The following is a 27,973-nucleotide window of genomic DNA, read 5'->3' on the forward strand; positions in this document are numbered from 1 at the left end:
TTTCTTTTTTCTTGTGCGTAAAAACGCACGGATGGCACGAGTTTCCGGGAATTTGTCTTTCAATTCCAAGTTATCGACAAAACCGAGTCGTTCACCGACTGTCGGAACTTGTGAATACCTTACAGAAAATGTGATGGTGAAACACATTGGAATAGAATAAAAAATATATATGTTCAATCAACCCCGAAAACTACAGTGAAGTGTGTTTAGGGTATGAGGAATCTTGCAGATATACCTCCATCTTTATCAACATTACAACCTTTTTTAGGCCTATAATAAAATATATTGTTTATGAGGTAATTTAGTGTAAAATTATAATAGAGAAATTGATATTCGGGGTTAAAAGGTGTCACTAGTATTCTCTCCATCCTGCGCTGCGCTTTTCTCCCAGCAGCACTATCTCTTGCGCGCTGTTGGTGGAACTCCCCACGTGGTTTCAACTCCTGTATAAAAACTTTCGGTGTTAGGTGGCTCCGTGTCGTGATTGCAAAGGAGAAAACTGTAAAGATAACAGCATCTCTTACTGGGCGCTGAGACGTCCTATTGCCAACTCACCAACAGACAGAGAAGACAGTGATCAAGGGATCAGTTGGTTATGAAATGGATTGCAATTTAGTTGGATTCCTAAAGTTGCGCTTATATGATTGAATTGAATGTAAAAGAGCAGTGGTAACCTTATATTTGGAATTTCACATCAGACGTTTCGAATACAAAGCCAGCGTACCGGTGAGATACGTTTGATAACTATGAGTGGTTTGCAAAGGATATGGACTGTAATAATTCGTTTTGATACGTTTGAAAACGCGGTAGAGCCATTCATTTAGTGATCATTTCAAGTTCGCCGGTCAAGACCAAAACCTCTGGAATTGTGTTTTAGATGAGAAATGGACTAATAGTGAGTTTTGACAAAAATGACCCAAACCTAACAGGGCTGGAGATGAAGCAAATAACATAATATCTGCAATAATCATTAGCTCTTGACAGCAACATCTTTTGGAATGCAAAAACTACATGGACTGTTTTGGATTACCGTAATTTGTGCATCAATCATCGTTCCATGTGTATTCCCAGTGGCGCATAGTAGGATCATTACCGTGATACTTGTGAAGTAGCCAAACCCTCGAATTTTGCGCTCTGTATTCAGGAACCACAATTCCTTTCCAGCGTGCTTTGGAATTACAGTCTCAAAAATAGAAAATGAGAAGATATAATCTCACACTGGCTTGTTTAATGGCTTGCATACTTTCAATCAGCGGTACCTTGGGGACAACGCGGGCGCGCATAACGGGGGCAGAGACTCAAACCGTCACCCAGGAGTCGTGCGCATCGTGTGGGTTGCCGGAGGCGTCAGAACGGGTGGACATAGACCTTCTGGAGGCAGTTAAGAGGCACATCTTGAACAGGTTACAAATGAGAGAAAGACCCAACATCACTCATCCTATTCCCAAGGCTGCAATGGTAACAGCGCTGAGGAGGCTTCACGCCGGTAAGGTACGGGAAGACGGGAGGGTTGAGATCCCCAACCTGATGGACAAGCTTCCTACAGTAACGAGGTGCAAGGGGAGACGTCGGAGATAATCAGTTTTGCAGAATCAGGTAATTATCGATAATCGTATGATTCATATCACTAATTTGATCACCCCTTTTATCTCCCCTTATTTTTAAGTTATGATTCATTCAGTGACACAGTACATTACTGTACAATTATCTGTATTAAACTGTAAAACGTAAATGCTACCATTATCGGAATGAATGACATTAATTGAGTGGAGGGGTTTGTATTTGACATGATTTTACTGTAATTACAATGTTTTTGTTTGCTAGGTAAAGTGTTTCAACATTACAACATATTAATTAATAGTTTGTATTTTATATCACTTGTGCTTCTAGTGGTCTTAACAAAGGCTTCCAAACTGGCAGCAACTACAGTGCAAAACAGACCAAAAGGACATGGCAAAATGCTCAACCATTTAAGGTTTAAGACCACTTGAATCTGTTTTCTATATATTTTAAATTCATTGGGCACTATAACCACATAGGAGTTCAATTGGAACAGCATTCTGACTCACTGGTGCAACAAATATAGCCTCTTACAATGCACACCTCAAAATATGTTAATAAGCCAGACACAACAATACCATGCATCCACTAGAGGTCAAAACGTTTTTGGCACTCCAAAGATATGGTATGGTACTGTATTCTGCAACAAGCTCTCACATTCTCACATCAGAATTAGACATTCATCCACGTTTCTCAAATGTAAAATGTAAGATTAAGTTTAAGCATAAACTCTGAATGGTTAAGATTTGAGATATAAAACAAAAATCTAAAAAACAACTTTCTGTCACTGAATGTGCAACCTTTTGCATTAGAGGCTTACACCTATCCTCCATCCCTGTCCATAATACCCAAACAAAACTGAAAGCTACTTGAAGGTAACAGCACACACTGTTACCCCTAGTGGCCAGTTGACGTCCTCAGACATGGATGAACTTCTAATACTGACTTGTGTCACGGGTGACCTTCTTTGGGGTGGAATTACAGTAACATTAGAAATACAATAATTCTTTCCCTGCCCATAACATTTCCCAAAATGCACCATCATTTGCAGTATACTGCAGTAAAATGTTTCAGAGTATTTTTCTGTTAGTAATACCCCAAATTACTGGATAAATTACAGTTTTCCTTTACAGTGTAGACAATCAGCACATTTTTCTGTACTCAGATATATTAAGTGCAATGGGTTTCCTCAAAACATTTGAATAAAAACAGCACATTGGGGATTACAGTGGACTCACACACAAGGTCAGATTAGCAAATCATAGATGGTTGTGCATCAGCAGGTTTTCTATTGTTATGTCAATCACTGACAGTAACTCAATTAGCCATGTCAGTTACCAATTTCTTGATTGGTAAGTTAGTCTAGCCAGCTATCTAAACATGTAGTAATCATGGCCGAATACCGACCAGGCACGCAGGGCACGTTCTAGGGGCGCTGACCCCCAGCGGGCCCCAATTAATTTGGTTTGTTACTTTCATTCAGATATCATTAACATGCCATAAGTCATGGCAGAATGTGTAGAATCACAGGTAATTAGCATTAAAACTGTAAAAATGACTCACCTGCCCTATGATAAATATTTAAAATTGCAGATATCTTGCTTTAAAACTGCAATATTTTCTCTACGTTACCCAACCAAGGCAGGGCCCCCTAGTTATCATGTGGGCCCTCCATTTCCTCTCCTCCCCCATCTGATGATTATCAGTGCGGCAGCAGCAGGCTGTCTACACTTATTGAGAGCGAGCTCCTGAGTCCTCCTGTGGTTGGCGTTTGCATTTTTTTATATATAAAAAATATATATACTACATATATAATATACAGTAAACTGTCTATTTAGTTTTTAATTCTTTATTTTGTTTCCCTCTTGGGCACCCTGCGGGCCTCGGCCCCTGTAAGCCCCTTTATTAACCCAGCCCTGTACACACACACTCTGTGAGCTCTAATCTATCATCAGTTAGATAACTGAAATCAATAATTGGCAGGTTAGTGAAGTGAGAACGTCCTATTTAACTGTTTTTAAAAAATGTTAAAAAATAGCAGAGGAAGCATAGATGCCGGTCCCACAGTACGACTCTGCAGCACAAACAGTACAATCAGCTTGGATGGATTCATAGCTGTTGCCTTCGAATACGAATGTTTTTATTTTATTTAACCTTTATTTAACTAGGCAAGTCAGTTGAGAACAAATTATTATTTACAACGACGACCTACCCCGGCCAATCCCTAACGACGCTGGGCCAATTGTGCGCCGCCCTATGGGACTTCCATACATTTGGTATGTTACATAAGATAGGTTACGCAAACGTATAGCAACCCAAAAGTTGCGTGTTTGAATCGCATCATGGTCAACTTTAGCATCTCAACTAATTAGCATCTTTGCAACTACTTACTACTTTTTAACTTCTTTGCAACTACTTACCATGTTGGCTAACCCTTTCCCTAACCCTAATCTTAACCCTTTCACCTAACCCCCAACACTAACCTTAACCCCTTACCCATAACCCCTTTAGCTAACATTAGCCACCCAACTAACATTAGTGTTAGCCACCTAGCTAATGTTAGCCACAACAAATTGGAATTTGTAACCTATCATACATTTCGCAAATTCATAACATATTGTAGGAATTGTAATAAATTGTACGAATTGCAAATGAATACATACCATATGAAACGTAACATACTAATTGGAGTGTGCCAGAATTACATTTTACTATGATACATCTACCTCTGAGTCCATGTTACACAAGGCAATTATTAGGAGAGCGCCCCCGGTTGTGGGTTCGGGTGATAGAGAGGTGGAGGAGGAGGGTGCATGGTGAGCCCATATCACAGTTTTCTAAAGAATGTTTTTGTCATATAATGGTTCACCAACCAGGCCTCTTTGCTTTTGCCATTATTCACGACACCTTTGAGCCTTTGTGCAGCATTGTGCCATGGAACTGGCTTTGCTCCCTGTTCTGTAGACCCCCTCTGCCTTCAAGCCAGCTGGCACTCACCCCCAGAGCCCAGAGTCCAGGCTGCCAGCCAGGGCATGGAGAGAGGGACAAGGCCCCTAGAGCGACCTGGAGAGAGGCAGCTAGACCAGGCCCAGGCACAGGCCTGGTGATGTCACAGTCAAAGATCAATGTGTGCTGCTAGGGGCCGAGGGAAGTTTGTGCTGGGCATTACTGGATGACTGATAGGAGCTGAGAGGAGTCTGTGCTGGGCATTACTGGATGACTGATAGGGGCTGAGGGAAGTTTGTGCTGGGCATTACTGGATGACTGATAGGGGCCGAGGGAAGTTTGTGCTGGGCATTACTGGATGACTGATAGGGGCTGAGGGAAGTTTGTGCTGGACATTACTGGATGACTGATAGGGGCCGAGCGAAGTTTGTGCTGGACATTACTGGATGACTGATAGGGGCTGAGAGGAGACATTACTGGATGACTGATAGTTTGTGCTGGACATTACTGGATGACTGATGGGCATTACTGGATGACTGATAGGGGCTGAGGGAAGTTTGTGCTGGACATTACTGGATGACTGATAGGGGCTGAGAGGAGTCTGTGCTGGACATTACTGGATGACTGATAGGGGCTGAGAGGAGTTTGTGCTGGACATTACTGGATGACTGATAGGGGCTGGGCATTACTGGATGACTGATAGGGGCCGAGGGAAGTTTGTGCTGGGCATTACTGGATGACTGATAGGGGCTGAGAGGAGTTTGTGCTGGGCATTACTGGATGACTGATAGGGGCTGAGAGGAGTCTGTGCTGGGCATTACTGGATGACTGATAGGGGCTGAGAGGAGTTTGTGCTGGACATTACTGGATGACTGATAGGGGCTGAGAGGAGTCTGTGCTGGGCATTACTGGATGACTGATAGGGGCCGAGGGAAGTTTGTGCTGGGCATTACTGGATGACTGATAGGGGCCGAGGGAAGTTTGTGCTGGGCATTACTGGATGACTGATAGGGGCGAGGGAAGTTTGTGCTGGGCATTACTGGATGACTGATAGGGGCCGAGGGAAGTTTGTGCTGGGCATTACTGGATGACTGATAGGGGCTGAGGGAAGTTTGTGCTGGACATTACTGGATGACTGATAGGGGCTGAGAGGAGTCTGTGCTGGGCATTACTGGATGACTGATAGGGGCTGAGAGGAGTTTGTGCTGGGCATTACTGGATGACTGATAGGGGCTGAGGAGTTTGTGCTGGACAAGTTTGTGCTGGGCATTACTGGATGACTGATAGGGGCTGAGGAGGACATTAGTGACTGTGCTGGGCATTACTGGATGACTGACTGATAGGGGCTGAGAGGAGTCTGTGCTGGACATTACTGGATGACTGATAGGGGCTGAGAGGAGTCTGTGCTGGACATTACTGGATGACTGATAGTGGCTGAGGAGTTTGTGCTGGAGTTTGATGACTGGGCATTACTGGATGACTGATAGGGGCTGAGAGGAGTTTGTGCTGGGCATTACTGGATGACTGATAGGGGCTGAGAGGAGTTTGTGCTGGGCATTACTGGATGACTGATAGGGGCTGAGAGGAGTCTGTGCTGGGCATTACTGGATGACTGATAGGGGACTGAGACTGATAGGGGGAGTCTGTGCTGGACATTACTGGATGACTGATAGGGGCTGAGAGGAGTCTGTGCTGGGCATTACTGGATGACTGATAGGGGCCGAGGGAAGTTTGTGCTGGACATTACTGGATGACTGATAGGGGCTGAGAGGAGTCTGTGCTGGACATTACTGGATGTTGATGCTGAGAGGAAGTTTGTGCTGGGCATTACTGGATGACTGATAGGGAAGTCTGTGCTGGGCATTACTGGATGGAAGGGGCTTTGTGCTGGGCAGTACTGAATGACTGATAGGGGCTGAGAGGAGTCTGTGCTGGACATTACTGGATGACTGATAGTGGCTGAGAGGAGTCTGTGCTGGACATTACTGGATGATTGCGAAGTATCAGGCCAAAGTATTTTGTTGAGGTGTGTGGGACGCTGTCCTGTCTTATTCACATAGTTTTAACTGCATTGTTTTCAGCCAGCTAGGAGATAGGAGGCAGCTATTGCTCTCAGTCACCAATCAGTCTTATACTGCATAGCGGAGCAGAGGCTGAGACTGAGCTCACTGCCAACGTTCCAGGTAAAGAACAGTGCCAACCGCCTGTCTCTTATGACACGGTCCCGCGGGCCCTCACTTTGGCGGCGGGATTCGGTGTCCCGTAACCACGGGAGCGAAGCGGAGGGCAGGGGGAGATGTGAGCATCTCGATTGTCGTTGGTATAGCCGTTTGGACCGGTTGAACTCCCTGTGACTCCGGTCCAAGTAACGGAATTAAGACTTCATTATTGGATGTCATTAACTCTGGCCCAGTCCCCGGATTGTATCCCAAATGGCACCCTATTCCCTAATAGTGCACTACTTTTGACCAGAGCCATATGGTCCCTGGTCAAAAACGTGTGCGCTATAGAGGGAATAGGGTGCCATTTAGGATGCATCCTTGCAGGGCTATAGGGCTGGCTTCTGGGTTTACTCTGGGACACAGCCTTTCATGAAGAAACATCAATCATGCTCTGTCTGGAGCCGCTCCAGGCATTTTCCACATCACACTCAATCCATGCACCCCCTCCAACCCCCTCCCTGTGTGTCATTTCTCCACCACTACCACCAAAGCAGCTTACTAACTGCTGGCCAAATGGAGCTCACCCTGACCTGCTGTGATCTTTCCCCCTCTCCTATTTCCCTGTGTGGAATTCCTGGAGTGCAGAGCTGAGCGCTGTGCTCCAGCAGCCTAAGGGATGCCTGTCAGAGCCGTGTGTGTGTGTCACTGCGAGGTGAGGCTCCTGTCAAAGCAGCAGTGCTCCGCAATGTGCGGTCTCTGTTGACACAGACTTTGAGTAATGAGCATAGCACCCTGCTACATACACCCTGCTATGTTGCGCACATGCACACACATATACACACACTGACTGCCGGCGCATCTGCCTCCCTGCCTCCCTGATTTTTAGTCTGCCTGATTTCCCACCTGCTTACCTACCTGTCTGCCTGATTTCCCACCTGCTTACCTACCTGTCTGCCTGATTTCCCGCCTGTTTACCTACCTGTCTGCCTGATTTCTCGCCTGCTTACCGACCTGTCGGCATGCCTTGTTGTTGTGTTGATAGCGCAGGTGGGGACACGCTGAGGCAGCTGTAGCTCCAGCAGTGCTTGCTCCACCAGAGAGAGAGAGGCCCACCCAGATGTCACCCTCCCTTCACCTGCCCTGCCCTAACCATGCCTGGCCCAGGAGCACATTGACCCCAGGCACACTCCGAGTCAGGCAGCACACCTCCTGGTTTAACTGGTCTCCTCCCTAACCTCCTTCCTCACCTCGCTTCCCCCCTCACCCTCCCACAGCCTGCAGTCAGTGCCTACCACGGTTAAAGCACCTGGCTATGTGTTTTTGTGGTATTTTAGAAAAGAAAAGAAAAGAAAAGCTAAATAGTTTAAGAGTTTTCTAGAAGGATGATTCTCAATCCACTTCAGCATCCATTTTAATGTGGCCACCCACTGGGCACAAACTGGTTGAATCAATGTTGTTTCCACATCTTTTCAATGAAATTGAACCAACGTGGAATAGATGTTGAATTTACGTCTGTGGCCAGTGGGCAGTCTCAGATACCCTAACTTGAGGATCATTAAAAATGTATGTTATTTTTTTCCCAAGATGGGATATGAAGCTACAGATACACTCGACCACTTCATTTTTTTTACAAGATCATATGACCATGCTTCAGACTGGAGTATCTTTGTAGTCAGAGATTCAGACTGCCATCTCTCCCCACCCAGCACTTCATTGCCTCACATACACTGTCACTCAGGGTACAGATAGAGAAACGCCCTGGCCTAGAAGCTCCCCTGTTGATCACTGGGAGCTGTTGAGGCAAGCAGCAAGGCATGGTAGTAAATGAGGCGAGGTTAGATACTCCTTACCTCGGGCCATGACAGCAGCTAAAACAGGGGAAAACTGTTATTGAGTCAATGCCTTTAGATCTACACTTCTGATGCATTTCCATAAAAACAGTTCTTCTTACGTACTTGATACTGCACCCTGAGGGTTCGATGTCGATGTTGTTGAAATGCATGCACCTTGTGCTTTTGTTGTTGCCACAGGGATGTGTTTGTTTGTGTGTGTGTGTGTGTGTGTGTGTGTGTGTGTGTGTGTGTGTGTGTGTGTGTGTGTGTGTGTGTGTGTTACTTTGGCTCCCAGCTGACATACTGTAGCGGGAGGCAGAACTAGTCTGAACAGGACTGTGTGAAATGAATGTAAAAATCACTGTTACTGGAGTACGATGTAAACGTAGGATTGCTTTAAAAGGACCATCTTTGGTGGTCAGCTGTTGACACCAACTCACGCTAATCAGTGTGTAAACAAAGACATTTGGCCGCTTCAACATGGGCTCAGCTGAAGCCGATCCTGGCTAAACCCCAGACAGAACCCTCTCGGTTTTCACAGTCATTTGGAAGACATAATTAGGCTTCAAAAAGGATACGGCAGACTCCAAACTCCATTATACCTTAGACATTTGGAATCTCTTCATTGTGTCATTTTAGAAAGTGGCCAATGTCATGCAAATGTATTTTATTTTTGCCTCATCATGCTATTGGTTAGTTGGGCCACGCGCTCAATGCCAGGCAGTAGCGAGGCTGTCTCCTAATACCTCAATGGAGTCTTTATGCTGTCAGTCTCAGAGGCTCCGGGGAGCTCAAGGGGTTTCACAGCAGTGCCACACACACACACACACACACACACACACACACACACACACACACACACACACACACACACACACACACACACACACACACACACACACACACACACACACACACACACACACACACACACACAATTAACCCCCTGGGGCCCGGGCCTTGTCCACCCCCCTCCTCCACTCTCATAGTGTTCACAATCAGACCTGAGGCCAACTGGGCCTGCTCCCAGAACTGGGCTGTCAGGAGGAACAGACTATAAGGAACTAGGCTAACGGCATGTGATGTATGAGAAAGAGAGTGGTGATGGAGGAGAGGAGAGACAGAAGTGACTAAAGTACTCTCTTTCTGGCTCCCTGCTAGGGACTCCCTGTGAATGTTTGTCCACTTTTTTTCCCTCGTACAAATGACACTCATATGTAGTGTGACATAACTTTAATTCAGAGACAAAAGTTGTAAAACTGTGTGGATTTCATCCTCCTGTCTTGTTTTACTTTGTGAATCTTGTCAGCTTTTCTAACTTGCCCTTTGAAATGGTCAGTTTATTCTCTTGACCCTTGATGGTACGGTATATATCACTAAACCCACATTTCTCTCTCTTCTCGATCAGATGAGCTGGCTTCATCTCAAGCCTCTAAGTCCAGCCTCCACTTCCTCATCTCCAGTGAAGGGAACCAGAACCTGCATGTGTCTCAGGCCAACCTGTGGCTCTACTTCAGGCTGCTGCCCACCGGCTCCGAGAAAGGGCCTCGACGAAAAGTCACAGTTAAAATCCACTACCATGAGGCAGGAACTGGAGCTTCAGGTGGAGCCAGGGGAGGAACAGGGCCAGGGGCAGGGGGAGGAGGTCGGTGGACCCTACTGGAGAAGCGTGTGGACTTAAAGCGCAGCGGCTGGCACACCTTCCCTCTGTCAGAGGCAGTGAGGGCCCTGTTTGGTAAGGGCGGCCGGCGGCAGGACCTGGAGGTGCGTTGTGAGGGCTGTGAGGCATTCAACGTGGTTCCTATCTTAGTTGACCCAGCAGAACCCTCACACAGGCCCTTTCTGGTGGTCCGGGCACGACAGGTGGAAGGGAACCACCGCATCAGGAAGAGGGGGCTGGAGTGTGACGGGAGCAGTGGAGGCCTGTGCTGCAGACGACAGTTCTACATAGACTTTCGCCTCATTGGCTGGAACGACTGGATCATCGCACCCGCGGGTTACTACGGTAACTACTGCGAGGGAAGCTGCCCGGCGTACATGGCGGGGGTACCGGGGTCGGCATCATCGTTCCACACGGCGGTGGTCAACCAGTACCGGATGAGGGGCATGAGCCCCGGCTCGGTCAACTCCTGTTGTATCCCCACCAAGCTCAGTACCATGTCTATGCTGTACTTCGACGATGAGTATAACATAGTAAAACGAGACGTGCCCAATATGATAGTGGAAGAGTGTGGTTGTGCCTGAGTGTCTGGGACTTCTTAAACTTTGAAAGTTAAATCAAACGACGATAGTCAAAATGTCTTGTACAAAAATACCTTTTTGTATGACACACATATAAATATATAGTTATATGGAAGCACACCAACAGGTACACACAAACCAGATGTATTTATGGTTTGTTGTATTTATCTGGCTGAGCGAGGGCAGGTTCTGTCCATTCCATATTAAGAACTTAAGAACGGTTCCAGAGTTTTGGGAAGAGAAGGAAATGGTTCATCACCAAATGATAACATTTTTCTAGTTTGCCATTTCTAGTGGAAATATAATGGTCCTTCATCTCTTCTCTGATGAAGATGGAAAGAAAAGCGCTTAAGGAAGCAGCACACCAGGACATTGACAAAACAAAAGCACTGACAATGACAATTCATCAGCTTATATAATTCAGAAACACCAGCACTTCCATAAAGAATGTCATAAAGACACTGTGACTGTCTGATCCTGTGGAATTATAACATAAACTGTATCAGCAAGCGCTTATTATTGAATAAAGCTTTTCCAGGACTACACTCCTGTCCATGTGAGGTAATGACACAACATTGACATATTGTTGTTGACATTGGACCATGTTCCTTCCTCCTGCTTGTGTCTGTCTGTCTGTCTGTCTGTCTGTCTGTCTGTCTGTCTGTCTGTCTGTCTGTCTGTCTGTCTGTCTGTGACCATGCTGCAAGCAATCGCTCACTGAGTTCAAAGGTGAAGATGGACCTTTGTGCAAACTGCACAACATACACTTAATCCTGAGAACAGAGAGTCCCCACTGCCCCTACTTGTTCTGATAAAGTGGACCTTGAAGTGGTGATGAGTTTTTTGTTTGGGCCCAACGGGGCATGATGTTGCAGTACAGCACTTGCAGACTAAACTCTTTAAATGCACACTCCCACTCCTAATAGCACTTGCATATTGAAATGCCTTCAAAGTGGTACTGAGTGTCCTGTCATAAATAAGTGCCACATGATCTATGCAATGTATAGTAACCCACCCATGCCCACCCATACAACTGAACATACCAGACTGAACTGAACGTTCTCCTCCTATGCTAATGTAACTCCTATCAAATACTTGAAATGTGATCTTTCGCTTCCGTTTTTCAAAGCGAATGATTTTTATGACATTTGCACTGAAAAGTCGCGGGATTAGTTAATAAACAATCTGCCATTGAAAAGTTATTTTTATAGAAGTAAATTGACATTTTTTGTTTAATAAAGTAATTTACCTACACAGCAAATTCTCCAGTGTTAAATCCACACTGAGAGTGTTAAATTAACACTGACTGTGTTGGTCCATATCGGCACTGGAACCATGTTAAATTAACACACTGATAGGTGTAAAGCCTAATTTCCCAGAATCCCGTGCCTTTTGAGTGAATTATAGAATTACCACTCCTGACTGTCTTTGTTAGTTGACAGAGACATGTTTGTTGCATTCATCCATTTTCAGTCTTATGGACTTCAGCAAGTGAGATCCTGAGGGAATATTTTATTGAAATTGTATTATTTAACACAATACAAGAAGTATTTCATAAGGCCTTATTTTCAGGGACTACACTCTAAACATAACAATTAACTCTATACATGTTGAATTAACACTTATTGGTTTAAAATAACACCCAGTGTTGGTGTTAATAACCAGAATTTTACCAAAACTATGCTCATCATTATTATATTTCCCAGCATGGTCTATTGCAGGTTCATTTTAATAATTGTTTGTTTCAATATCTATGTTTTTGCATGTACATTAATTGATTGATTAATCCTATGCTTCTCAAATATAAATGAGATACATTTTCTAAACTAATTCAATATTTTACTTGGATTTGTTGCACCTGTTACTGAAATGGTTGTTCCAGTTTAGATGCTTTAGGTAGTGTCATATTTCAGTCTTCCCAACCCTGGTAGCATATGATAAAAAATTCAGAACGTCGGATATCCCCACTCTGGCTAGAGTTCAATCGGAATTACACAGCATTATACAAGCCAGCATAATGTGACAGGTTGCATGAATAAGGCAATAATGTTGGGTTGTTTGGATTACCAAACATGGGTTAATTTAACCATGAATTCAGTTTTTATTCACCTTCATGCTGGGTTGACCAAACAGCTCTGTCTTTTTTAATGTAATCTATCAGTTATTTTCAGGAGGCGGGACTTATTAAGGGCATGGCTTTTAGAAAGTTATTTTTGGCCATGTGAGATCAAATGTAATTCCTGTTGATAATGTACGTTTGTACACTGCAATGTAACGTTTCTATAAATAGTATTGTACATTACATATTCTAATACAAAAAATATTAACATTACAATTACATATAGCAAGAAAGTGTTAACTATCCTATTGGGGAAATCACATTTCTTTATGCTTCATTAAAGCTACCAAAGTGTTAGTGTTCAACCTTAACATGCAAAACAATTCAACAGAATAGATTAACTGGAATTACATTTACTCTCATGGGTGGCCAAAAATACATTGCTGAAAGTCACGCCCCTAAAAAGCCAAGCCTCCATGTCTTGTGATCTGACCTGCTGGGTCATATCTCAATAAACAAGTGTCAATAAACCAACCTTGGTCTTAATTTTTTTTAGAAAATAACTAAGTGACCCAATGCCTGCAACCCTGCCATTGGTTCATGCAACAACCCACTATTCTTTTGTTTATGTCTTCAAAATAAGGCCTCATGAAATACATATTGTATTTTTTAAATAATTATATTTTAATGGTGGTATTTTAATTTAGGAGTTCACTTGGTTAAGACCACAGGACTGTAAGTGAATGAATGCAACAAGCTTGTCTGTCACTAACAAATTCAGTCATGGGTGGTAACTCCACAATTCACTCAAAATGCTATTCACTCTGGGAAATATGCAAATCAAGCTTTACACAAAGCAGTGTGTTAATTCAACACTGCTCAGTGTCTATACGGGTCCACACTTTCAGTGTTAATTTAACTCTGGGGAATTTGCTGTGTAATAATGGAACCAAAGAGGCCAAGATTATTTTAGCTTGATCATAAGAGGCCTAATCTATGTATCAGGGTACACTATGATGATTCCATTTCTTAGTTCTATAATTTCCTTTCTCTATCTATTTTGTACAATAAACATGTGGAACGCTTAATTTTTCATCTTTAATTCTATTTTTTCAGTTTTTCTATTTAATAAAAATATATTTTTAGTTCCTGTTTCTGAAATAATTTAGTAATGTAAATGTCATCTGTACAGTTTATGTAAAATAAAATGTGTTTCCTTAAAATATTTTGTAACTTTAAAATAAATTCTTACTCTGCATTATTATTGTATTCTCCAGTGTTGTGGTCAAAATCCTTTTAGTGAGTCCTTTCAGGCACTCAACATTCACCAGCTTCTAGATGTGGAAAGAAAACAAAGGCACTTCAATAGCAATCTGCATCAATACTGCTCCAAATGTAAAACATCTCACTGTCAGTGTCAGGACTGCGCCCCTTGCTTACTAGCTGTACTATTCCTCATCATTTGCTGAAGTGGTGAAAAAGCTAACTGGTACGCATGTAACTGTCTGTCAGAACAGTACTAGTTGTACCTAGCTGAGACAGACTGTCACATATCATCTTAATTCCTGATGCTCCACGATCAGTGTTGTGCTGGTGGGTTGGGTAGGTTCATTTGGGAAACAGTACAGATTTGAGAGATCCTAGGGGCAGCAGCGTGGAGCCACATGGCCTTATTACATTACAGCCAATGGGTTCCCCTGAAATAGTCTTACTTGACTGTTGCTGTTTATCAGAGCCACAGGCTAAGGTTGCCAGAATGACAGTTGTAGCTATGTGTACAGATGTAGGATCTTAATTTGAGCCAGTTTGCTACAGCAGGAAAATAATTCTGCAGCAACAGTAAATGTGAATTATTATGTGGATTTTAATTAATGGACATTTTTGGAGTGGTTGAAAAACATCTGTCAGGGAAAATCAAGTCTGAAATTTCAAAGTGGATTTGACAAACTTTAGAAGCTTTTTTAAACTTTAGATACACTACAAGTTTTAAATGTATTGCATTGCAGGATCGTGCAACAGGTTGATCAAATTAAGATCCTTTATCTCTAAATACCATGTGCAAACAGAATGGGCCTGCACACCTACTAACCCGTCGAGTGTTTCCGTAATGCAACGATCTTCTTGAAACACAAGCAACACATACACAAGCACAAACCACACGTTCGCAAAGACATTGCTTGAAATGTGTCCATGTGGATGTGCCAAGTGGATGAGATAGATATCTACACCTGACGCCAGCCTGTAGGGTGAATAACATGTTTGGGACTGGGAGGGAGGGATGGTTCAATTTAACACTTTGCTTGAACTGAATGAGTCAGCACGAAAGAGAGAGGGAGAGAGAAAAGGAGAATCAATGTGAATGTGATGAGTAACAGATCTGTCACTCCTGTGCCACATTAAGGGACAGTTGAAATACACTACATGGCACTACAGTGTGTGGACACCCTTTCAAATGAGTGGATTTGGCTATTTCAGCCACACCCGTTGCTGATAGGTGTATATAATCGAGCACACAGCCATGCCATCTCCACAGACAAACATTGGCCGTAGAATGGCCTGTACTGAAGGGTTCAGTGACTTTCAACGTGGCACCGTCATAGGATGCAACCTTTCCAACAAATCAGTTCATCAAATGTAGGCCCTGCTAGAGCTGCCCTGGTCAACTCTAAGTGCTGTTATTGTGAAGTGAAAAAGTTTTGGAGCAACAACAGCTCAGCCGCGAAGTGGTAGGCCACACAAGCTCACAGAACGCCATGATTGATTGAATACTTAGTGAATGTGTTTCTGTACAGCAGCAAGCTGCAGGGAAAGAGCTATAGCTGTTAGCTGTCTTGTCAGGCACCTCAATATTAGCGGAGCCGCCACAACAGGAATGTTAATGACACCAGTGGAGCGCTCCAGGTCATGTAGAACTGCACACACACACACACACACACACACACACACACACACACACACACACACACACACACACACACACACACACACACACACACACACACACACACACACACACACACACACCTCATACCTTCCACAATCAGCTAAAAAAATATTATCCCTGCCAACTCCAACAACACAACCCTGCAGTGCTCATGACAGATGCCTTGTTGACAAGCTCATTGTCGAGGGAAAAAACATGATTCTTCAGAATGACTCTGACAACATTTTTCACCAATAAATGAATGACTATCCATTGCCTGGAATAGGCTGGAATAGGAGGCATACCATTCCCCAGCTGTGTAGAGATCAGAGCATTCATTTTGTTGTTGATGAAGTCATGTAAAAAGCATTTTATGTTATTCAAGTTTTATGTTGGTCAAGTTGCCTGCCTGTTAGAAACATACTTTATCAGCGTTGGCTTTCTGTCAAATATTCAACAGATAATCTTCAGTGAAAATACACCAACGTGTTTGATCTCAGGATAACTATATAGAGCAATGCTGATCTTCTCACAACTGATTCTTCTTAGGCCTACTGTAATATTTGGGCTTGTTAGCTGTGTAGCTGTGTGATGGACATATGTACTTTAGATACCCTTTAAATAAACTGTTAGTTTCTTCTTAAGAACACAGACATGAACAAACAGTCTTAAGCCGAAACCACACAGGTGTCAAAATTTGCATGAGAGAGTAGAGAGCGTCAATTCACATACACTGCGCAGCGTATGCAAACTTAATTCTCATGAGAATCCATAACAAACAGTTGTATTTGTTATGTTCACTATGTAGCCCATATGAATTATTATTGTGTGTTCCTTTTGACTCACCTTATATGTCCTACAGGAGCCACCATACCTGCCTCCTGTTATGTTGGCTCACAAACTTGAGGAGAGTTGTAGCTAATACACCCTAGCAGTTTATAACAAATGTAACTAGTCTCATTCTTTCTACATAAAAGTATTCTCTCTTGAATGGAGTTCCTCAAGTTTCTTAGCCGTAGCCTGCCTTAGCTACATGCCTGTGTTTGAAATCAACAAAGGTAGGCATAAAGTTATTGTTTTCAAACATGTATTATTGGCACTGGCAGCTAAACTTATCAACACTAAATATATACTTTTTAACTATACATATTACAAATCCAGACGTAACAATGCACCAAGAATCTATATTCTGGCAATTTATCCACTCACTTTACCAGCATTGCTTAGTAAACAGGCGAGAAAATAGACTTGCTTTCTAATTTGAAGCTCATGACGCCGTTGATGCTCTTGACGCTAGCGGCCCGTCTGTTTAATCTCGTTCACTACAGTGCAATTCCAGTGTGAACACACTCGTTCACGCACATTTGTTTGATTTCGGCTTCAGGGCCTTAGGATCAACCTCAAGGCTTATTCTTCCCTGGTTTAACTCATATCAACCTCAAGGCTTATTCTTCCCTGGTTTAACTCATATCAACCTCAAGGCTTATTCTTCCCTGGATTAACTCATATCAACCTCAAGGCTTATTCTTCCCTGGTTTAACTCATATCAACCTCAAGGCTTATTCTTCCCTGGTTTAACTCATATCAACCTCAAGGCTTATTCTTCCCTGGTTTAACTCATATCAACCTCAAGGCTTATTCTTCCCTGGTTTAACTCATATCAACCTCAAGGCTTATTCTTCCCTGGTTTAACTCATATCAACCTCAAGGCTTATTCTTCCCTGGTTTAACTCATATCAACCTCAAAGCTTATTCTTCCCTGGTTTAACTCATATCAACCTCAAGGCTTATTCTTCCCTGGTTTAACTCATATCAACCTCAAGGCTTATTCTTCCCTGGTTTAACTCATATCAACCTCAAGGCTTATTCTTCCCTGGTTTAACTCATATCAACCTCAAAGCTTATTCTTCCCTGGATTAACTCATATCAACCTCAAGGCTTATTCTTTCCTGGTTTAACTCATATCAACCTCAAGGCTTATTCTTCCCTGGTTTAACTCATATCAACCTCAAGGCTTATTCTTCCCTGGTTTAACTCATATCAACCTCAAGGCTTATTCTTCCCTGGTTTAACTCATATCAACCTCAAGGCTTATTCTTCCCTGGTTTAACTCATATCAACCTCAAGGCTTATTCTTCCCTGGTTTAACTCATATCAACCTCAAAGCTTATTCTTCCCTGGTTTAACTCATATCAACCTCAAGGCTTATTCTTCCCTGGTTTAACTCACCTTCCAACTCAGGGTGACATTGTGACCTTTGGAGCGACCTGCACTAAAAGCCACTAGCACACTCTCACAGGGGGATTAAAGCGGAGTAAAAGAGACTTGAAAGCATATTTGCAAGCGGCTAATGAGCAGAAAGTTCATTAATCAAATCCATCTTACTGGCTGCGCTGCCAGCGCTCCCTTCTAACATCCCCTTCTTCAACCATGTTAATGGAGGAAACAAAAAACAATGTATACACTGCACTCCAGGTCAGTACGCCACAGTTGCTGACCTCCTGAGACCTACAGGTGTAGACAGTGAACGAACCACCTTGCCAGGTCAGCAGTACCATGATACACTACATATACAAAAGTATGGGGACACCCCTTCGAATTAGTAGATTCGGCTATTTCAGCCACACCCGTTGCTGACAGTTGTAATAAATCGAGCAAACAGCAATGCAATCTCCATAGCCAAACATTGGCATAGGAATGGCCTTACTAAAGAGCTCAGTGACTTTCAACATAGCACCGTCAGAGGATGCCACCTTTCCAACAGGTCAGTTCGTCAAAGTTCTGCCCTGCGAAAGCTGCCCCGGTCAACTGTAAGTGCTGTTATTGTGAAGTGCAAATGTCTAGGAGCAACAACGGCTCAGCCACGAAGTGGTAGAATACACAAGCTCACAGAATGGGACCACCAAGTGCTGAAGCGCGTAGCATATAAAAATAGTCTGTCCTCGGTTGCAACACTCACTACCGAATTCATGAAAGCTTCATGAAATGGATTTCCATGGCCGAGCTGCCCCACACAAGCCTAAGATCACAATGCCAAGAGTCAGCTGGAGTGGTGTAAAACTCGCTGCCATTGGACTCTGGAACAGCGGAAACCCGTTCTCTGTAGTGATGAATCATACTTCAGGATCTGGCAGACCAACGGATGAATCTGGATTTGGCAGATGCCAGGAGAAGGCTACCTGCCCCAATGCATAGTGGCAACTGTAATGTTTGGTAGAGGAGGAATAATGGTCTGGGGAGGTTTTTCATGGTTCGGGCCCCTTAGTTTCAGTGAAGGGAAATGTTAACACTACAGAACTTTGTGGCATCAGTTTGGGGAAGGCCCTTTCCTGTTTCAGCATGACAATGCCCCCGTGCACAAAGCGAGGTCCATACAGAAATGGTTTTTCGAGATCGGTGTGGAAGAACCTGACTGGCCTGCACAGAGCCCTGACCTCAACTCCATTGAACACCTTTGGGATGAATTGGAATACCGACTGCAAGCCAGGCCTAATCGCCCAACATCAGTGCCCGACCTCACTAATGCTCTTGTGGCTGAATGGAAGCAAGTCCGGGTATGTTCCAACATCTAGTGGAAAGCCTTCCAGAAGAGTGGCAGCAAAGGGGGGACTAACTCCATATTAATGCCCAGGATTTTGGAATAAGATGTTCAACGAGCAGGTGTCCACATACTTTTGGTCATGTAGTGTATCATCAGGAATGTTATTTTCTTGAAGGGGGAGTTGACACAGTGAATCAATAACGTCAAGGTTCTTCCCTCTGTAGGAAAACAACTAGAGCCTTGTCACTAACCATCCCCCACTCCCCCTCACCCCCCCCCCCTCGCTCTTAAACTCTCACCCCCTCCTTCCTCCATCTTGACCTCCTGACTCCCAGACCACTGAGGTACACTCAGGGCCACAAAGCCTTCGTTTGTGTGTCGTTCAGTGGCTAGCCTAGCTCAGCGCCAGCCAGCTCAGGGATCACCTCCACCCTCCACAGGAGCCCCTCGACCACAGCAATGGCCATGGCTGTGAAAGAGCTGATAGTCCAATATGCCACATAGACATTGGGTTAGGGTTAGACAGGGAATTAGGGTTAGATGGGGAATTAGGGTTAGATGGGGAATTAGGGTTAGATGGGGAATTAGGGTTAGACAGGGAATTAGGGTTAGATGGGGAATTAGGGTTAGATGGGGAATTAGGGTTAGATGGGGAATTAGGATTAGATGGGGAATTAGGGTTAGATGGGGAATTAGGGTTAGATGGGGAATTAGGGTTAGATGGGGAATTAGGGTTAGACAGGGATTTAGGGTTAGACAGGGATTTAGGGTTAGATGGGGAATTAGGGTTAGATGGGGAATTAGGGTTAGACAGGGATTTAGGGTTAGATGGGGAATTAGGGTTAGATGGGGAATTAGGGTTAGATGGGGAATTATGGTTAGATGGGGAATTAGGGTTAGATGGGGAATTAGGGTTAGATGGGGAATTAGGGTTAGACAGGGATTTAGGGTTAGACAGGGATTTAGGGTTAGATGGGGAATTAGGGTTAGATGGGGAATTAGGGTTAGATGGGGAATTAGGGTTAGACAGGGATTTATGGTTAGACGGGGAGTTAGGGTTAGATGGGGAATTAGGGTTAGATGGGGAATTAGGGTTAGATGGGGAATTAGGGTTAGACAGGGATTTAGGGTTAGACAGGGATTTAGGGTTAGATGGGGAATTAGGGTTAGATGGGGAATTAGGGTTAGATGGGGAATTAGGGTTAGACGGGGAATTAGGGTTAGATGGGGAATTAGGGTTAGATGGGGAATTAGGGTTAGACAGGGGGTTAAGGTTAGACAGGGGGTTAGGGTTAGACAGGGGGTTAGGGTTAGACAGGGGGTTAGGGTTAGACAGGGGGTTAGGGTTAGACAGGGGTTAGGGTTAGACGGGGAATTAGGGTTAGATGGGGAATTAGGGTTAGATGGGGAATTAGGGTTAGATGGGGAATTAGGGTTAGACGGGGAATTAGGGTTAGACGGGGATTTAGGGTTAGATGGGGAATTAGGGTTAGATGGGGAATTAGGGTTAGACAGGGGGTTAGGGTTAGACAGGGGGTTAGGGTTAGACAGGGGTTAGGGTTAGATGGGGAATTAGGGTTAGATGGGGAATTAGGGTTAGACAGGGGGTTAGGGTTAGACAGGGGGTTAGGGTTAGACAGGGGTTAGGGTTAGACAGGGGTTAGGGTTAGACAGGGGTTAGGGTTAGACAGGGGTTAGGGTTAGACAGGGGTTAGGGTCAGACAGGGGGTTAGGGTTAGACAGGGGTTAGGGTTAGACAGGGGTTAGGGTCAGACAGGGTTAGGTTTAGACAGGGGGTTAGGGTTAGACAGGGTTAGGGTTAGACACAGGGTTAGGGTCAGACAGGGGGTTAGGGTTAGACAGGGGTTAGGGTTAGACGGTTAGGGTTAGACAGGGGGTTAGGGTAAGACAGGGGGTTAGGGTTAGACAGGGTTAGGGTTAGACAGGGGGTTAGGGTTAGACAGGGTTAGGGTTAGACAGGGTTAGGGTTAGACAGGGGGTTAGGGTTAGACAGGGTTAGGGTTAGACAGGGGGTTAGGGTTAGACAGGGGGTTAGGGTTAGACAGGGTTAGGGTTAGACAGGGGGTTAGGGTTAGACAGGAGGTTAGGGTTAGACAGGGGGTTAAGGTTAGACAGGGGGTTAGGGTTAGACAGGGGTTAGGGTTAGACAGGGTTAGGGTTAGACAGGGGGTTAGGGTTAGACACTGGGTTAGGGTTAGACAGGGTTAGGGTTAGACAGGGGGTTAGGGTTAGACAGGGGTTAGGGTTAGACAGGGTTAGGGTTAGACAGGGGTTAGGGTTAGACAGGGTTAGGGTTAGACAGGGGGTTAGGGTTAGACAGGGGGTTAGGGTTAGACAGGGGGTTAGGGTTAGACAGGGTTAGGGTTAGACAGGGGGTTAGGGTTAGACAGGGGGTTAGGGTTAGACAGGGTTAGGGTTAGACAGGGGGTTAGGGTTAGACAGGGTTAGGGTTAGACAGGGGGTTAGGGTTAGACAGGGGGTTAGGGTTAGACAGGGGGTTAGGGTTAGACAGGGTTAGGGTTAGACAGGGGGTTAGGGTTAGACAGGGGGTTAGGGTTAGACAGGGAGGACTGATTCCTTCACTGTGACTCTGAGCCCCCGTGGAGCCCGGGAGCCGCTCCACTCTCCCTCACCCCTCGGCCCTATCTTCCCGTCACCCCTCTGGCACCCATCACTCCTTCAATTTGATCCACGTGTCTGGATATCTTGCTGTTGTTAGCCTGAGACCTGTTTAGCAGCCAGGGTAAATTTAAAAGTGAAAATCCTTCTTGGTGACTCGCTCATTCGCTGGCAGTTAAAAGTAGATGCAGGAAGTAAACAGTCTGTCTTTTGTTCACTCTTGAACTGAACATAGTTTCTGTACGACATTCAAGTGAGGCGGTGCATGTGATAGAAAGCTGATAGCTGGAAGTGCAACAAGCTCTCACAGCCTCAACGTCAGAATTAGACGTTCATTCATTTTCTCAAACGTCAAATTTCTAAGTTGTTCCAAACATCAAATTTCTAAGTGTTTAAGGTTAAGTTTAGGCATTAACTCCGAATGGTTAATTTAAGGGTTAAGGTTTGGAATAGGCTCAAAAAATATATATAAAAACGACTTTGCTGTATTCAAACATGCAACCTTTAGAAACTAAAGGCAGATGCTTATGCCGATCAGCCATCCCCATTAAACAACACCCTAGCAAATGAAACCTACATGAAGTTAACAGCCCTGTTCCCCCTCGTGGCCGGTTTCCGCATCCTCTCCCGACATCCTCAGATGTGGATGGCCGTCGAATGCTGATTTGCATCACTGGTGACTTGTGACACGGACAACACGTGTGAATGAACATGCTCAGGCCCTGTCTCTCTCTCTAGCGCCAATGAATGGCCCGGCTGCCTAAAGACAAATACAGTTTCTCCCTTTGTGAAGATACCAGTATACGACAAAGGGGAAGAATGAAGTGTTGGTGTGGGTGGGTGTGAGAGGGGGAATTCCATCCAGGCAGATGTAAGGTAAGTTGTGGTGGAGGATAATCTCTGGCCACTTTAAAGAGAGCCAGCTGTGTGTGCGTGTGTGTGTGTGTGTGTGTGTGTGTGTGTGTGTGTGTGTGTGTGTGTGTGTGTGTGTGTGTGTGTGTGTGTGTGTGTGTGTGTGTGTGTGTGTGTGTGTGTGTGTGTGTGTGTGTGTGTTGAGAGATTCCTCAGCCAAACCATCTGCATGTGTGTACAGTCTGAGTGCTCATTATTGTGCAGGTGCTCCATTGTTCTGTCCTTGTGGCGCTTTTCATCCTCACCCATCTCCACAACACAACCTAACTTTCATCCTCACCCCTCTCCAAAACACAACCTAACTTTCATCCTCACCACTCTCCAAAACACAACCTAACTTTCATCCTCACCCCTCTCCAAAACACAACCTAACTTTCATCCTCACCCCTCTCCAAAACACAACCTAACTTTCACCCTCACCCCTCTCCAAAACACAACCTAACTTTCATCCTCACCACTCTCCAAAACACAACCTAACTTTCATCCTCACCCCTCTCCAAAACACAACCTAACTTTCATCCTCACCCCTCTCCAAAACACAACCTAACTTTCATCCTCACCCCTCTCCAAAACACAACCTAACTTTCATCCTCACCACTCTCCAAAACACACCACAACCTTACTTTCACCCTCACCCATCTCCAAAACACAACACAACCTTACTTTCACCCTCACCACTCTCCAAAACACAACCTAACTTTCACCCTCACCCCTCTCCAAAACACAAAATAACTTTCATCCTCACCACTCTCCAAAACACAACCTTACTTTCATCCTCACCCCTCTCTAAAACACAACACAACCTTACTTTCACCCTCACCACTCTCCAAAACACAACCTAACTTTCACCTTCACCCCTCTCCAAAACACAAAATAACTTTCATCCTCACCACTCTCCAAAACACAACCTTACTTTCATCCTCACCCCTCTCCAAAACACAACCTTACTTTCATCCTCACCCCTCTCCAAAACACAACCTAACTTTCATCCTCACAGCTCTCCAAAACACAACCTAACTTTCATCCTCACCACTCTCCAAAACACAACCTAACTTTCATCCTCACCCCTCTCCAAAACACAACCTAACTTTCATCCTCACCCCTCTCCAAAACACAACCTAACTTTCATCCTCACCCCTCTCCAAAACACAACCTAACTTTCATCCTCACCACTCTCCAAAAAAACACAACCTAACTTTCATCCTCACCCCTCTCCAAAACACAACCTAACTTTTTCTCTCACCCCTCTCCAAAACACAACCTAACTTTCATCCTCACCCCTCTCCAAAACACAACCTAACTTTCATCCTCACCACTCTCCAAAACACAACCTTACTTTCACCCTCACCCATCTCCAAAACACAACACAACCTTACTTTCACCCTCACCACTCTCCAAAACACAACCTAACTTTCACCCTCACCCCTCTCCAAAACACAAACCTAACTTTCATCCTCACCACTCTCCAAAACACAACCTAACTTTCACCTTCACCCCTCTCCAAAACACAAAATAACTTTCATCCTCACCACTCTCCAAAACACAACCTAACTTTCACCCTCACCCATCTCCAAAACACAAAACACAACCTAACTTTCATCCTCACCACTCTCCAAAACACAACCTTACTTTCATCCTCACCCCTCTCCAAAACACAACCTAACTTTCATCCTCACCCCTCTCCAAAACACAACCTAACTTTCATCTTCACCCCTCTCCAAAACACAAATAACTTTCATCCTCACCACTCTCCAAAACACAACCTTACTTTCATCCTCACCCCTCTCCAAAACACAACCTTACTTTCATCCTCACCCCTCTCCAAAACACAACCTAACTTTCATCCTCACAGCTCTCCAAAACACAACCTAACTTTCATCCTCACCACTCTCCAAAACACAACCTAACTTTCATCCTCACCCCTCTCCAAAACACAACCTTACTTTCATCCTCACTGCTCTCCAAAACACAACCTAACTTTCATCCTCACTGCTCTCCAAAACACAACCTTACTTTCATCCTCACCACTCTCCAAAACACAACACAACCTTACTTTCACCCTCACCCTTCTCCAAAACACAACACAACCTTACTTTCACCTTCACCCCTCTCCAAAACACAACACAACCTTACTTTCACCCTCACCCCTCTCCAAAACACAACACAACCTTACTTTCACCCTCACCCCTCTACAAAACACAACACAACCTTACTGTCATCCTCACCCCTCTCCAAAACACAACCTTACTTTAAGCCTCACCCCACAACACAACACAATCTAACTTTCATCATCACTCCTCTCCAAAAACACAACACAACCTTACGTTCATCCTGACTGATTTCCAAAACACAACACAACTTTCATCACCCCTCTCCTAAACACAACATAACTTTCATCCTCACCCCTCTCCAAAACACAACACAACTTTCATCCTCACCCCTCTCCAAAACACAACACAACTTTGAAAGTTGGGACTGAGTCAGGCCAGTCAAGATGCACCAAAACTCCCATCAAAAGAAGGGGGAAAAATACACTAGGCCTATCAGTAAGTAGGAATGTCTGGTGAGATAAAAATGTAAACGGTAGAGAGAGTTGGGATGTTGTATGTGGTTCTGTAGTCATACACATACAAAGGCAGGGACATTCTGAGCTGGACAATTTTCTCACATTGGGTGGAGAATGAGAAAGAGAGAGAAAGAGACAGACCGAGAGATACGTAAAAAGTATGCACACATGACTGTAAGTCGCTTTGGATAAAAGCATCTGCTAAATAGCATATATGTTGTTATTATTATTATAATATTAGCGAAGGAGCGAGAGAAAGAGAGTGCATAATAGGGCGTCAGGGTTCATCATTTGCCCTGTGAGAGCAAAATAGGTTCAGTGAGTCAGACCGAGAGACAGGGGAGTCACCATTCCTTTGCACTTCACTCGTTGTTTACTTGTCTACTTGTCCTTTTTTATGGCAGGGAACGATTGGAATATACAACCATGATTTTCAAAACATGTCTATGTCCCAAGATAATTCCAGCCAACAGACAGTATCAACAACACAGCACTGATCTGATGTGGAGAGGAGAGCTGTGGTGTTGTTCTGCTGATAGCTGGTGTATGGATGACCTTATGGTGAAGTCCTATTGGTCCTTCAGCACAGCCTATGGCATGCAGTCAGTTATGAATGAGGTATTGGCTGATAAAATAAATCTTATGCCCTCATATGCTAGACTCTCATAACAGATGTTAATAGCAGGAGATTTGATCCTGGGTGCCATGATTACTCAAATACCAATATTATACTGTACAAACCGCAGCTCCTTGAGTTGGTTTGAGTTTTTTTGAGTCTCTCTTTCTCCGGCGACAGTAGGTAAAAGCCAACAGTGCTCTTCAAACACATGACTGCCTTCTGCTAGGAGGAAAGATAGAGGGAAAAACTAATCCTCTGTATCTGAAAGATGAATAATGACAGAGGAACATTTACTTGTGATCTTTATCTGATGGTAGATAGCTCCACAGGGAGAGTATACATAGAGTTTGATTTTCCAAATTCATTGACTAGGCATTGTGAGACATTACCGAACAGGACATGGAATCAAAGCACACAGGGAGTGGGGCTGTCTGGCAGGCTGACTGGAATGGTTTCCCTTTGGGTGTGGACAAGAGTCCAGAGTTTGTTGTGGTTATCATTTGATCGCGACCAGGGGAAGAGAGTGAGTGCCATGCCACACACTGTCTCTGATTCTCTGATGGTTACTGAGACGATGTAAAGGCTGTGATACCATCTTGAGTTTTCCAGTCCTCTGCAAAAGTCTTTTTCTCTGATGTTTTTTTTTATCTGGGAAACTGAGAAGACATGCCCACACTCTACCACCGGGCAAGAGCACAGCACACAACAAAAGCATCTCTTGTAAAAAGCAGCCATTGTGTTGGTTTTTATGTCTTCTAAATACTTTGATTGTTGACATTCTCAGGTGCATTCTGAACATTCCTTGATTCCATGCCAGCAACCAACGCACAGGTAATTGTTAAAGAAGGAAGAAGAAGGAAGCATAGGCTCCAAGAGGGTGTGAGAGAGATTCAAGATAGATTAGCCACCACAGTATGACTGTATCAGTAAAACTGCAACATGTAAAGGTGACATTGTTTTCCAAAAGAAGATGGTTATCACTGGCTATTTAAAGAATCATCGAGCAGGAACAAAGGACCCCATTTCAAAGAGATGTTTTCATGATTTCTGTGTGTGTTGGTCCTAGACAAGACCCAGATGAAGTAAAGTCCTTTGCAGGCTGTATGTTGGATTCAGTCTTTTTCACGATTATCACCTCGCACTGTGCGATGTTACAAAATAAACATCTGGCCAGATTGCACTATATGCTTCATTTCCCCCGTCACATTCTGCTTGCGAGGCTACGTCAACCCGTCAACTGCAGCGGAGTATTTCATCTGCGTAGGTGCCAGCACCAGCAGCGCAAAACTCCCTCTATGCTTATGTGCAAGTCAAGTGAGTTCTGAAAGTTGAAAGTTGAAAGTATGCACTTCAGAAATTGTTTTCAAATAAAAACTTTACACGTCTGAATTCAGAATCAAATAAGCTTCCCCAAAATAACATGGTTGCTGTAGTATAACATTTATTTTGACTGGCTATTTTGTGCATTTCTCCCATCAGGTAGCCTGATTTCAATGTGTCATGTAAACAAGATTATTATGAAAATCGTTCTTGCAAAGCATGTACACGTTTAAATCGAACTATACTGGAATAAAATATAAACGCAAACCTGCAACAACTTCAAATATTTTATTGAGTTACAGTTCATACAAGGAAATCAGTACATTTAAATGAATTACTTAGGCCCTAATCAATGGATTTTACATGACTGGGAATACAGATATGCAGGTAGGGGCATGGATCAGAAAACCAGTCAGTATCTGGTGTGACAATCAATTGCCTCATGCAGCACGATCTCCTTCCCATAGAGTTGATCAGGCTGTTTATTGTGGCCTGTGGAATGTTTTCCCACTGTGCGAGGTTGCTGGATATTGGTGGGAACTGGAACACTTGGTAGTACACATCAATCCAGAGCATCCCAAACATGCTAAATAGGTGACATGTCTGGTGAGTATGCAGTCCATGGAAGAACTGGGGACATTTTCAGCTTCCA

The 27,973-nt window shown here is 44.2% G+C and overlaps 1 pseudogene; it reads left to right on the top strand.

Moving 5' to 3' along the window:
* The first annotated feature begins 493 nt into the window (after positions 1–493).
* Positions 494–14,020, top strand: LOC135547575 (inhibin beta B chain-like; annotated as a pseudogene).
* The last annotated feature ends 13,953 nt before the right edge of the window (positions 14,021–27,973 follow it).

This window comes from Oncorhynchus masou, chromosome 10 (genome assembly GCF_036934945.1).
Source record: "Oncorhynchus masou masou isolate Uvic2021 chromosome 10, UVic_Omas_1.1, whole genome shotgun sequence".
NCBI classification, from domain to species: domain Eukaryota; kingdom Metazoa; phylum Chordata; class Actinopteri; order Salmoniformes; family Salmonidae; genus Oncorhynchus; species Oncorhynchus masou.